Genomic DNA, 13,255 nt, shown 5'->3' with positions numbered 1-13,255 from the left:
TGTATGGTAATTGTGATGAGCCTATTGCCAAACACCACTCACTGTTCCAAACACTATACTTTCTCAATTCTAGATAAAAATAATAAGTAAGTATTTTAAACGAACAGCAAAGTTCATACTGATACATATTTTAAAAAAGATCCAGAAAAAAATGTTTTAAATAACGAACATAATTTTATTGTAACTTTCGTGAGACATACTTAATTAATTATTATGTTATCGGCTTACTCACGTATCATCATCATCATATCATCAAGCTATGCTAGAGGCTCATATTCATAAGCAGCATTCCGCCACACATGACGCGGTGATTGTTGCGCTGCTACTAAACTAGTCGAGTTCCTTGTCAAACAGTTACGTGAGTAAGCCGATAACATAATAATTAACAAACATAATATTTTGACCAATCGCTTGCTAGAAGCAACCGCAAAAATAACAAAGAATTTAAATTAATTTTTAATTTATGTTCGACTCCACCATGATCTTATTGTTCCCTAATAAAAAAACAAGTATCCACGTACATTTTACTGGATTTAAAAGCAAGAAAACATCTGGTCGAAACCGTTTAACATTGCAAATTCAACGATTATGTAAACAAGCCTTTTCCAAGACTTTTTTGACGGCGAGACGCGAGACGAGACCTCTAATTAGTATTCAAAAATATTTCGATTTCATTTCCTTTATGCAGAGGGCAAGAAAAATCGGAATTAAGTCAGCCATTTGTTGACGGACCCGTTCATAAATAATGCAAATAACTGGCTAACCACAAAACAAGATTGTTAAATTGAAATTAGTATAATTAGGCAAGATTATATTACATGGGAGTTCTCTTTCTTGAAATGAAAAATAGAGTTTTAATGTAAAAAATAATAAATAAAATTATACTACGATAGTTTTAGTTCAATCCGGATATCGAATAGGTCTGAAGAACAATATCTTATGAATTATATGGACTCATATTCCCCTATAACTGTTGTACCAATGTTTGATTCAAAATTACAAAAAAATTATTTATCAACACAAAAAAGATATACCTAATATGAAAGTCTTCCGTTACAGAGTGACTGACTGACTGACTGAGAGACAACGGATAGCCTACTAAAACTACTGGGCCTAGAAAGCTGAAACTTGCGGTTCCTTGAAGGATATATAGTAGGGGAGCACTAAGTTAGGACTTCCCTAAAGTCACACGGTAACGGAAATCACCTATTTATACGTACGAAGTCACTGGCAGAAGCTAGTCTTAAAATAAAGATAACTGCCGTACTCAGACATTAAATGATTACTTAAACTAATCTTTAGTAACGATTTTGTTCCCAAAACCATTGCTAAGGACTGAGTTAAGTAACCAATAAATGACTCTGAATACAGCGGTAACACCAAAAAATATAAGTATAGATACGTATTTTTATATTTTATTGTGAAAACTGTTCGCTTGTTTATTTATCCGTTTTTTGGACGCATATGTGACAAATTTGGGCCCGTTCACGTTACATCGAGTCTTCTGTTCAATGAGTCCGCATGAATCCCATCGTGTTTGTATCTGCCTGTAATCTGGACCCAAGCATCTATATCATAGCGGACGAATTCTATTCCCGTACCACGGTTATTTGATTTGTCGACTTTTGTCACAAATACTTTTTGAATAATGGAATATGAGTTAAAGAGGTTTGGAGTTTTAATATTGACTGCATGGTTGGCACAGTGGCTGGGCAACCGGCTGCCATGCAACGTGCAGCAGGTTCGATTCCTGCACTAAGCAACTCTTTGTGTGATCCACAAATTATTGTTTAAGTCTGCGTGTCATGTGTACGTGATGTTGTATAGTTGTAAACGCACCAACGACACATGAGGAAAGCTTTATCGTGAAGGCCAACGCTTTAAAAAAAAACAACATCTATATTTTTACATTTATATTTAAATGTATAAAATAGGGGGTGCATGACCCACTTTGAGATTAAAAACCCAGATCCCTTATACTATCAGAAAACGCTTTGACTACAATCATAGCAATTACACAACGATTTCACAGAAAAAAAAGTAGTCCGTTTAAGTACTACCATGTTTTTATTAATTTTAATATGAATACTACTAATTATAAAACCGTCAGGTTTCTAGAATTCATTACTGGCACAAGCTAACTAGTTATAACGTTACCGGGAATCGTACAATATCGCCAACTACGAGAGGTTGTTAACACTAAAGAAAACTTAATACTGTTAGCTGGTATAATTATGTCACGCGAAAAAATATTATTTCGACACTGTGATTATAAAATAATCTCATTAAAGAAATCATGAACAGTCCTTGCAAGTCCACTGCTAGACTATGAACATTTTCTTATGGTATAAGCCGGTAAACGAGCAGACGGATCACCTGATGGTAAGCAATCGCCGCAGCCCATGGACACCCGAAACACCGAAGGCGTTACAAGTGCGTTGCCGGCCTTTTGGGGGTTAGGAATTTAAGGGTTGTTGGGAAATCAGGGATTGGGAAGATTGGGAAGGGGGGTAATTGGACCTCTGATAACCTCACACACACAACGAAACACGAGCAAGAGTATAAAAAAACCATTTATAATTTTATAAATTAGTGAGTTTCGATCGAGAACTGGTAGTAGGTTCTCGATGGAGTGCACAGACGAAAGCGCCTCACGCCTGTTGGCCACGAGTTTGGTCTGACAATTGGATTATCTTGTTGTGCCGGCAAGTATTTCACTACGGAAAAATATCATCGGAACAACTTCCGATAACTGGTTAATTCTTTGAGAAGATTTTTCTGTTTCGGTGCTTATTATTAAGACATGCCAACTGTCGAAAAATTTATAAAATTATCTATGATCTATGGTAGATTACGTTCGGATACACGTAATTTTATCTGTCGAATCATTTGAATTTTCGGTATGTTGCATGACTGCAACAACGCGAATTTAAGGGTTAAGAGTATTGCAAAACTACCGTAATATTGGTCCTTGATTACTTTATTGGTAACCGGTACGAATAAATGTGGTCGCAAATTAAAATGCTAAGAAAATATCTAGGACATTGTTACGTTTAATGTAAAAGAAAATCTTTTTTTAATTCAATACCCCAAACTGAAACACTAACGACACATTTAACGAACCGAACCGAAAAAAAAAACTCACACTCAAAAACGCAGCCATCAAAATATCTCATTAACAAACATCCGACGCGTTGAGCCACGTTTTTGTCAGAATTTATCCGCCGGCAGGACCAATTACGCACGACGGTTTCCTTCCTGTCGCACCATCAAATATGTACCTCGGCCTTTGGCTAGGAAAGTGAAAAATAGGAGACTGACGACTGACTGACGTCGGACGCCAGGGCCGGCTTCACTGCGTACTGAATATGTGGAACACCTGGGCGCCAGATGTTAGTGGTGGTAGATGGTACTGGCTGTAATGTAATGCATTTTAGGGAACTGAGAGTAAAGTTCCCTACGAAAAGGAGGATCCTTCAGGCGAGGTGATCATGCCAGGCGGGCTTTCTGCCCTACTGTTGTTCGTTGGGATTTTCTATCCATGTTTATTCACATGTGCGATGCAGGATATTTATGACGTCATCCGTTGATTTGCTTGTCGATAGTCTATGTGCGACTTCTGTCATCTGTCACTTGTCAGGTGTAGCCACACATTGTACGTAGCGATTAGACTGAAGCCCTTTAAAGTCTCACTTGTAATAATAAGGCCCTCGTAGCTCGATGCTAGCGTCGTGTTCCACCGTACTACTACTACACCGTACACGAACACTCGCTGTGTAACACGTTGCAATACGCCTTATAATATTGATCTATGCCTAGGTTTCACGCCGGAACGTAACTACGTGATGTGACAAAGCTTACTCGTAGACCTAACGTTTACTAAAAGAAATAATCACGAGCGCTAACCTTTTTTAATAGTAATACAATACTGGAGGGCGCCAGCATTACCCAAGGGCGCTACAAAATCTAAGATCCGGCCCTGTAGGACGCGAGAATGAATGAATGATGGCTGGCATACGAGAGACTAATCAATAGAGTCGCCTGCAACCCGCCCTGCAATATTCACGTCAGTAATGGCCGAAACCACTCTTCCTGAGCCACGAACACGCAACGGACCCCTATTTGGATATTCACAGGGTTCTGTTTATTGAGCTTGGCTGTGTTTTTTGTAAACTTATGTGAGATTTATAGGTGAAACTTTAGTAATATGGTAAGTTAAAATAAATGTAAGAGAAATAAAAACTTTAAAATAAACTAACGTAAAACTATCAATTCTTCTTTTTCTTTGACTGCACTGTTGGCGCGGTGACTGGGCAACTGGCTGCCGTGCAATGTGTAGCCGGTTCGATTACCACACGGTTCAACTCTTTGAGCTTACCACAGGTTGTTTTTCGGGTTTGGGTGTCATGTGTATGTGAACTTTTATGTTTGTAAAAATACCCACGACAAAGGAGAACATGCTAATGTGGGGCAACAGTTTAAAAAAAACTTAATCTCAACACTCAATGCTTTTTAATTCTATAAAATATTAAAAATAACACAGTTATCAACCCACATTTACCACGGATCAAAACAGAAAGAATTACAATATCCATAACAGAACTTAATCTTAAGAACAAACAAAATAAGCGAAATTCATAATAAACATAGACAAATATTTAAAAGAATAACGACCTCATTTGTGTATGAACAGGGCCGGAGATGTCGCGGGCCGGACTGGTCCCGCAGCAATTGTTAACTGTGTGTAAGTCAGCGAGGGTCACTTGTACTCCAGTCCGATGTATGGTGAGCGCAACAAGTTTAAACTAATAACATATTAACGTGAAAGTGTGTGAAAACGTACTAACTTTTCTACTAAGTCGTATTGCGAAGTATGAAAAGCATTATATACAATTATACATATTTTCAAACTAAACAATTACATTGCACAATTGAAAGCTAACGAGATTGAGTCCAAACTCCAGATAAAATACACAGAACTAATCGACGGTCACCTGATCGCGTGTCACGTAATGCCGCTTATGAATATGAGTCCCTAACATTGCTTGAAATTAGTCGAGTTTCCTCGTCAAACAGTAACAAATATGTTACAGTAACAAATATGTTACTGTTTGACTTTGTCGAAAATTATTCAATTGTTTTTAATGACAGTGAAAATAAATTAATTCGTATATCATGAGGCAAAGTTAAATCCAATTAGACGGTAGAACAGCCTACAAAACATAATTGCATTTAAAAAAAAACACAATACGCATCCAACTCAAAAACCTTAATTCCAAACTGAACATGCGAACAGTACCGTATATTCTTTCAGTCCAGCTTATTATAATACACTTTAATAACGTTAGTATACATCATTATGTTAGGAGTCCAACGGACCATGGGCTCCATGTACCGACATACCGACATGTAAGAAAACATACGAACAACACAACTATCATATTTTCTGTAATACTAATGAACTGGGGCCCTCGAGTTACGTAGTCGACTGTTTTCTTTATGCAAATGGCGTGTGTAAGTTTGTGGGGTATAACATATAAGTTAGTTAGTGAGTGTTTAATTGAAATCGATATTTTTTATTGTTAAATGGTTTTAATTGGTTTGCCCTATTTGTTTGTTTGGTCGTATTTAGTCAATGGAATTTTACCCCTTACCTGACAACAGATCGATCTGATGATTAGGTCAACTAACAGGAGATAACTAACAAAATATACCTTTAGTACAAATGGAAATCATCTGGCAAGATCATGATTATTATTCTAAAAAAGGTAACTAAAACACTACTAAAATGTTTTTAAAATAACGTATTTTTTTCATAATTCAGCAATCAGTTTTTATGTACACACAGACTACTTAGTATAATAGTACAATAATAATTGTGTCAATAACTCTTACACTTATTAATAAGAAAAGCACAGTATGGCGTATGAGAAAAAACCTCTTTCAATTAATTCAACTTGAAAATAAAAGGAGTGCTACGCGTTCGTAGCAAAACGCTTGCTACGCCGTAGTCGTAGGGCTCGTAGCGCTATGCCGCCCTTAGTTTTGAACTAGTCTATTGTTTTTATTAATAGCTAGTTGACCCGGCAAACTTCATACCGCCTAAAACACTTTTTTCATACCTTTCCTGGACTTCCAGAAATAATTCAAGACCATTTGCCTAATCGGTCCAGCCAGTTCGCCAACTCGATTGTTTTCTAGTAACGCTCGGTTATAATTGACTGCACGGTTAGTGCGGTGGCTGGACAACTGGCTGCTGCGCTACGGGTAGCGGGTTCGATTCCCGCACGGAGCAACTCTTTGTGTGAACCACAAATTGTTGTTTCGGGTCTGGGTGTCATGCGCATGTGAAATTGTATGTTTGTAAACGCACCCACGACACAGGAGAAAATCCTAATGTGGGGCAACGTTTAAAAAAAAATTAATAATATAATGTATTACGATAATAATTTCAAAACTAATTACCCAAACACCTGGTTATTAATATATAAGATAAAAACATAGCTCGATAATAATCATTAATTAATTTTCTTTCTGATCTCCATGAAACTAATAATAAAAAGAAAATAACCCAATTAGCTTTAATCGTCTAAACGAGTTTGTTCAAGGAAAAACTTAAGAATAAAATTACTGATAATGGAATAAGTACTAGATAATTGGACTAAGCTTCAAACAAGGAGTTTGCATTCAAGAACGCTTCGTAAACTGATACAATTAGTACACAATATAATAATTGATTCTTACTGCCCACTGCATATTTCTATTTTTCTTCGCCACAGCTCTCCTCCTATTGTATGGAATTTATAACACAAACGGTGAAAAGTGGGTTTACATTGTACAATGGCATTACGTGCCGCAGTGCATAGTAGTAGGCAGAGGTGCATACCTCTGCCTACGCTTTGGGGGATAAAAGGCGTGACGACACGCAAATTTTCCTTCTGTATAACATCAGGCATATTAATCCACATAGTGAAATGCAGAGATGCACAAAAACTGTAATATCAACTTTCCGATATCTCTAGCCCTGGGAATCAAACCCGAGAGTTCTTCTTGCTTGACAATCGCGCTAAAGGAGATAAAAGTAGAAGTATCGTAAGTACACATTGGTCTCGAATTCCCGATTGGATTTTACGAAAACGAAAAATATATCAATAACACCTTGGAACTAATGCCTAATGCAACAGGCGTTCACGTTGAGATCAATAACATAGGTGATATGATAATATGAAGGTACCTGTCGCCTCTCTATATTATAGGAGAAAATAATTACTCAGTTTAATAACAATTATTATGTAATCATTATGTTATCGGCTTACTCACCTAGCAATGACTAGTTTCAAGCCATGCTAGAGGCTCATATTCATGAGCAGCATTCCACGACTCTAACATAATAATTAATTTAGTATGTCTCACGAAAGTTATAATAAAATTAATGATTATGTATTTAATACTTACGGGAGTCTGCACCATAATAACAACAATACATAGGAGCACATATTTACAACACATAATTACGCTTAAAACTGGTCTAATTGGGGAACACTTCAATTTTTTCCTTCACTTTTCCATCACCTCACGTAAGTACCAAGTAAAATTTCACAAGTTATAGGACTACAAACGTCTTTTCTTACAATCCTTACACAACCCTCAAACGCCATATGTTTTTTTTTAACTTCTTACACATTTTTTAGTACTCATAGATCAACAAAATTATAATGTATATAAACTTTTTTATTATTGATTTTATTCTTTATGTATATTGTATGTGCACACAAAATATACATACACAGGCGAATTAAATGCGCGTTTCTTACAAATCTACTTACAAACAACAGTACCTCTACCATGAGTTGACGTAGTTTTGACATCTTACTCTACTACAGCAGTAAATGTGACAACGCAACTACAATAGATGGCTTCAATGTTCGTACCATGAGATGTTTTGATGTTAACTATCCTCGCTATAGTTGAATCTATATCGTTCGTAGTATCGTTCATTGTATCTAATTTCAAGCATCGTAGTTCTTACTCTTTTTATTTACATCACTTAGAAAGAGAGAAAAGACTGTTTATGTTTCAAATCATTATTTTCTAATTTATTAGTATTGCTTTGACATTGATTGTCAGCCGGACATTTTTAATTTTTATATCATGTTTGTTTACGTGACATACCGCGATTGCAAATACATTATTTCTTATTTTTTCTAAAAGAAATGCCTACGACAAGTGCGGCTCAATTTGAGATGATGGTAGATTTTATGGAAAGGTAAGTGTTCCATTAGATAATAATATTTTATACATTTTGTTTACCTAGTTTAATTTATCAAAGACGTTTGTTTTCTTGCGCCAGTAAATGCTTGAGGCTTTTTTACCAAAGGAACGTTGGGATATGACCCTTTGCTTCCTCTTAGATGAGGAATATAGAAGACTGTAGTGGTTAGGTTGATTAATAGGTATTTCTTGTATAGTGTTGTGTACAACATATGATTTTGTTTATACAGAAATGGATACCTAAGCAAAACCTAAGTCCGCTACATGGACGAGAGTAGGCGTCAGCGCAGTCTTCCACGCGCGCCCCTTGAGAAAGGGAAGCAGCCTTCAAGGACTGCTACATAGTGGGACAACCTTCCACAGACAAGCTTGTGAGTTCAAATAAAATTGTACATAACGTAACATACACATATATATATATGGCACAAGTAGGTATTACTAGGCAAACGACGTGCATGTGACAACAAAAGTGCTAGACTTTTGTTGTTTTAAAAGAATATCGGCTATAATAATTATGTAACTGTTTTTTTATAAACAGCAAGTCATCCTGTGAAATTAGTAATGATTGTGACTTTATTAATTTTCAGCATTCCAGTGGAATACCTACACAGCCTGACAACATGAAATGTGGTGATGTAACTTCAGCAACAAGCTCGGTGCCAAGATTTGTTTCAGCAACTTCTGTTAAATAAATAAATAAACATATTTTTTCAATGTGTCTACTTTATTATTATTAATTTATCCCATTAATTAGACCTAGACCCCTATTTAGACCCCTTGCCCGGCAGTGGCACTTGCAAACACTCGCCAACAAAGCAATCTAAAACAAATATACAATCATATTACATAATAATATAATTGTCGAATGTCGAATTGATTTCACGCATGTTGCTTTGAAATTTCCTTTGTTCCTGTCTGTCATCTTCTAATGCAGCAGTTTCTAACATGTGGCATGCAAAATATGTTGTAGCAAACATAGTTAAATCAAAAATATTAGTTATTGAAAAAATATAAATAGATGCTTTCACGTACGTAAAAGTCGGTGAGTGCCGCAACTACGGTAGTAATAGTTCGTCGCTATAGCAACGGCTAAACTACAAGTTTAGTTATACTCATGGTACCAATATTGTTTGAAAAGAATGAACGATCATAGCTAAACTACACTCATTGTAGTATAGTAAACTATGACATTGATAGTTAGAGCAACTCATACTACCAATTTTGGTACTTAAACTATCCGCTAGAGGCGCTGTTCCAGTTTGCATACATTTTTTCAACTACAGTGTATGCGGAAATTTTACAAGGCAAACTCATGGTAGAGGTACAGAATACACAATCGGTGCACGCAAAACTGCACATAAGTTAGCGACTTTTTATGCACACTAACGAAACTACACGTCAATTGTTTTCGGTGCATTGTATTGCACAAGGAATAATAGAGAAATTATTAAAATTACGATTTATACTAATTTGGTGATTATTGTACATCTTGGCCAGAGATCGTATTGCGATCCCCAACGTCTGGAGTGTCTCCTGCGATGACGATGGGAGTATCTTGTAAAAATAACTAATATTTATTTATTTCTCAATAAGGACTTAAAGAACAGCAGCAAAACAACAACAGGCTTTCGTTTCTTAATCTGGATTCTTCATAAAATCAATAGAGTCATATTTTTAATCTTGAGCATATTATTGTACCTTTTTTACTAGATCCATACTTTAATCACCGTATTTTGTGTGAACATAATACCTACCGTACTTGAAAAGTGGGAACTAGTAGTACAGACAAGAATTTAAACGGTTTTATTTAGTTGTGTTTGTTTGGGTCAAATTTAGTAATTGGAATTTTACCCCTCTGATATTTGGTACACATCTTAATAACTATACAATATTAAATTACCGATTACGGATATCAAACAATCATCAAGGCCGTTTAACATAAAAAAATATTGTTTACGTATTACATGTCAAACATTTCGCATCTGTATAGAAATTCTAAACGCTTTACTAATTAACATAATCCAGTACAGCTCGGGTTTAATTCACACAGTCTCACACTTCCACCTAGCATCCAGTTAATACCCGCAATCAGTCCAGTAATAAATTAACGCCATTACTAAATTATTCGTAGCTTCTAGATTAATCTAGAAGTCGGGCCGGAGTCCGACGCGGCCGCTCTTACATTATTACAGCATTCATTAGAGTTCGCTAATTACTCCTTGCTTTAATGAATAAGCTCTAATGAACCACTTTCTGTTAATTAAAGGCGGCGTGGGGGGCGAGGGGTGGCTGCCGAGGAGGAACTTTTCTCCCGGCTCTGATTGCAAATGTGAATTTGTGTAAGTCTGAGTGGAAAGAGTGTTCAGACTGAAAAGGGGTAATGAGGCGGTCGAGTGAGGCCGAATTAGTTGCAACTGCGCGCCTACGGAGATTACATTTGTGATTTGAGACCCTAAGTTTGGTGTTGACGGTGTTGTAGTAATTGCTAAATGTCTTAAGACACTTCCAGATCTTACACAATTACTGTCATAGAAAACTTTTGGCGATTTCATTGAAATAAATTGGCGGTCTCATGTTACAATTTTACTTTTCCTGCCACAGGTTCACAGGAAGATATTCCAATAGGAATAAGTGGTACGTGCGAACAGAAGTGATAAATAAATAAATAAAGCGTCCCAGTTTATCTTCTAATTAAAAGTCTTAAAGTATTATCAAGGACACTAAAATTAATCAACTTTTATTGTAAAAATACTGAAAGAAACGTGCAAGCCACTTTATTTGTCATTTGTTAAAATATATTCTTAAACCAAATTCGTGATTTCACAGTACAACGAGTTTCGCATACAAAAAAATACCTTTACTAAGGTAAGGTTCCGTATGCGTAGTTTTTAAAGACGAACTGTTTTTGGCAAATCGTATGTTAGGTACAAATGTTAAGATGATTAGGGAGAAGAACAAAGAAGAAATCTGATAGAAAGACAAAAGAATTGTTATTAAGTTTGTTTGTACTTAAATCACTACACGAGCTAAATCACGACAATTACTAGTAAATTAGTAGTAGTAAGCAAGTACTTAACCAGTATTGGTTATCGGTTGGCGCGGTGTCTGGGCAACCGGCTGCCGCGTAACATGTAGCGGGTCTGATTCCCGCATGGAGCAACTCTTTGTATTATGCACAAATTGTTATTTCGGGTGTGAGTGTCATGTGTATGTGAACTTGTATGTTTGTAAACTTTGTGAACGCACCCACGACACAGGAGAAAATCCATATGTGGGGTGTCCAAGGTGTTTTTATATATTTTATAGTTTACTAAAAAATTCATTGATTTTCCTAGACACAAATAAAATTCCCTTATTGCCCCTTAACCAGTAAACGTATTCATGTAAATAAGCGAGTACATTAGACTTACAAATACATACACATACATATTGACATTAAAAATGTTGTAAATATTGTTCGAGCCTAGTTGTGGTATGTCATAAATATGTAATGACTCTAATTAATAACGTTCAGCAGTGAAGACATACTGGTTTATATTATAACTTTCGTGACACATACTGGTTGTATATTCATATATTCATGAATATTATCAGCAGAAATAAGATTGGTATTGATTACCTAGTTAGTTAGGTTTATTTTAGTAACCTTTTTTGAGGGTGGAAAATTATCTTCAAAACTTTTCCCGCCTTGGTCAAGGCGACTGGAGGGTGGTTAATTCATCCAATGACTTCTCCTGCCTTGAGCGAGACAGAAAGTGTCAGACTCTTATCACATCACATAAGTGTCCTGGTAGTCCAGAAGTTTAAGACGCGCGCTTCTCATGCGGGTGCGATTTCGAAACCTACCAACGACAAATACCAATATGACTTTTCAAGTTATAAGTACCTACTTTCTAAAATTACTTAGACACTACTGATAAACAGCGAAGGAAAACGCTTTTCCTGCCTAGGCTTATAATATCTAATTATAATTTTAAAATCACCAACCCGCATTGAGCAAGCGTGCTGAGTAATGCTCAAACCTCTCTGTGTGAGAATAGGTCTTTGGTTAGCAGTGGCCACTTATAGGCCGTACGCTTTTTTCACATATTTTAAACGGCTGTATAAGAAAAAAAAACAAACTTTCGATTACAGAAAACATTTCTTATCGAAATCTCTGAACATTTTTACTTCAACCAAAGTTCTATATGAATACTCTTAAGTGATATAAACAGAGAAACATACCTAACTACATCGACCTAGGGCCCAGCGAGCAGAATAATAACCAATCAGAGGGTTACGTCTGAGATGCATCTTGGCAACTGTTAACACATGTGATGTGTTCATTAACTGCGCACTGGGAATTGGGAACACAGTTATGAGATTGACAAGCTATCACGGATTGGTATGATACTGTGATTGATACTGATAGGATCAGGATTAACGTATCATGTTTGACATGCGTAGTTAATCCCCGAAATGTCATTATAAGTAAGTAAGGTCGTTATAAGTTTTAACACTTTTAACAGATTTTCTGTTAAGCACTAACCGCCGTATTCAAAGTCATTTAATGGTTTCTTAACCCGGTCCTTAGCAATTGGTTTTCGATTACTAGAAATAGTTTAAGGTAAGGCCGTAAGCTCTAATTAAGTTAAAAGATTGAAACTGAATAACTAAATCAAAAGAACCGGAATCGAAAATGAGACTTTGTGACTAGCATTCGCACTTGCAAGTATTGTGACTATACGTAGTATCCAATATTTTACTATTTTGGTTATTTATTCTTAGTCGTGCTGCGGACAACCTAAGGGGTTGCCGGGGTTCCCGCTCAAAGCAGTGGTACGAACGGGGTGATTTTAAGTCAGTAAGATTCTGACACTCTCTCTCGCCTAGCCCAGGGCGGGAGAAGTCGGACCACGAATGAATTTCCCCCTCAAAAAAAAAACGTATGAACTGTAAGTTTAGTTTTTGTACGCCACAATGAGAGCACGTAAAACTGTAAAAT

General features: G+C 36.3%; 1 long non-coding RNA gene across 1 annotated transcript; it reads left to right on the top strand.

Moving 5' to 3' along the window:
• Positions 1-7,836: 7,836 nt before the first annotated feature.
• LOC118265444 (uncharacterized) lies at positions 7,837-8,985 on the top strand. Its single transcript, XR_007705341.1, has 3 exons — positions 7,837-8,266; positions 8,502-8,642; positions 8,859-8,985. It is a non-coding gene; the product is annotated as an uncharacterized LOC118265444 (long non-coding RNA).
• The last annotated feature ends 4,270 nt before the right edge of the window (positions 8,986-13,255 follow it).

This window comes from Spodoptera frugiperda, chromosome 1 (genome assembly GCF_023101765.2).
Source record: "Spodoptera frugiperda isolate SF20-4 chromosome 1, AGI-APGP_CSIRO_Sfru_2.0, whole genome shotgun sequence".
NCBI lineage: Eukaryota > Metazoa > Arthropoda > Insecta > Lepidoptera > Noctuidae > Spodoptera > Spodoptera frugiperda.
The sequence above is the reverse complement of the archived record's forward strand: the minus strand, read 5'-3'. Positions and strand labels throughout refer to the sequence as shown.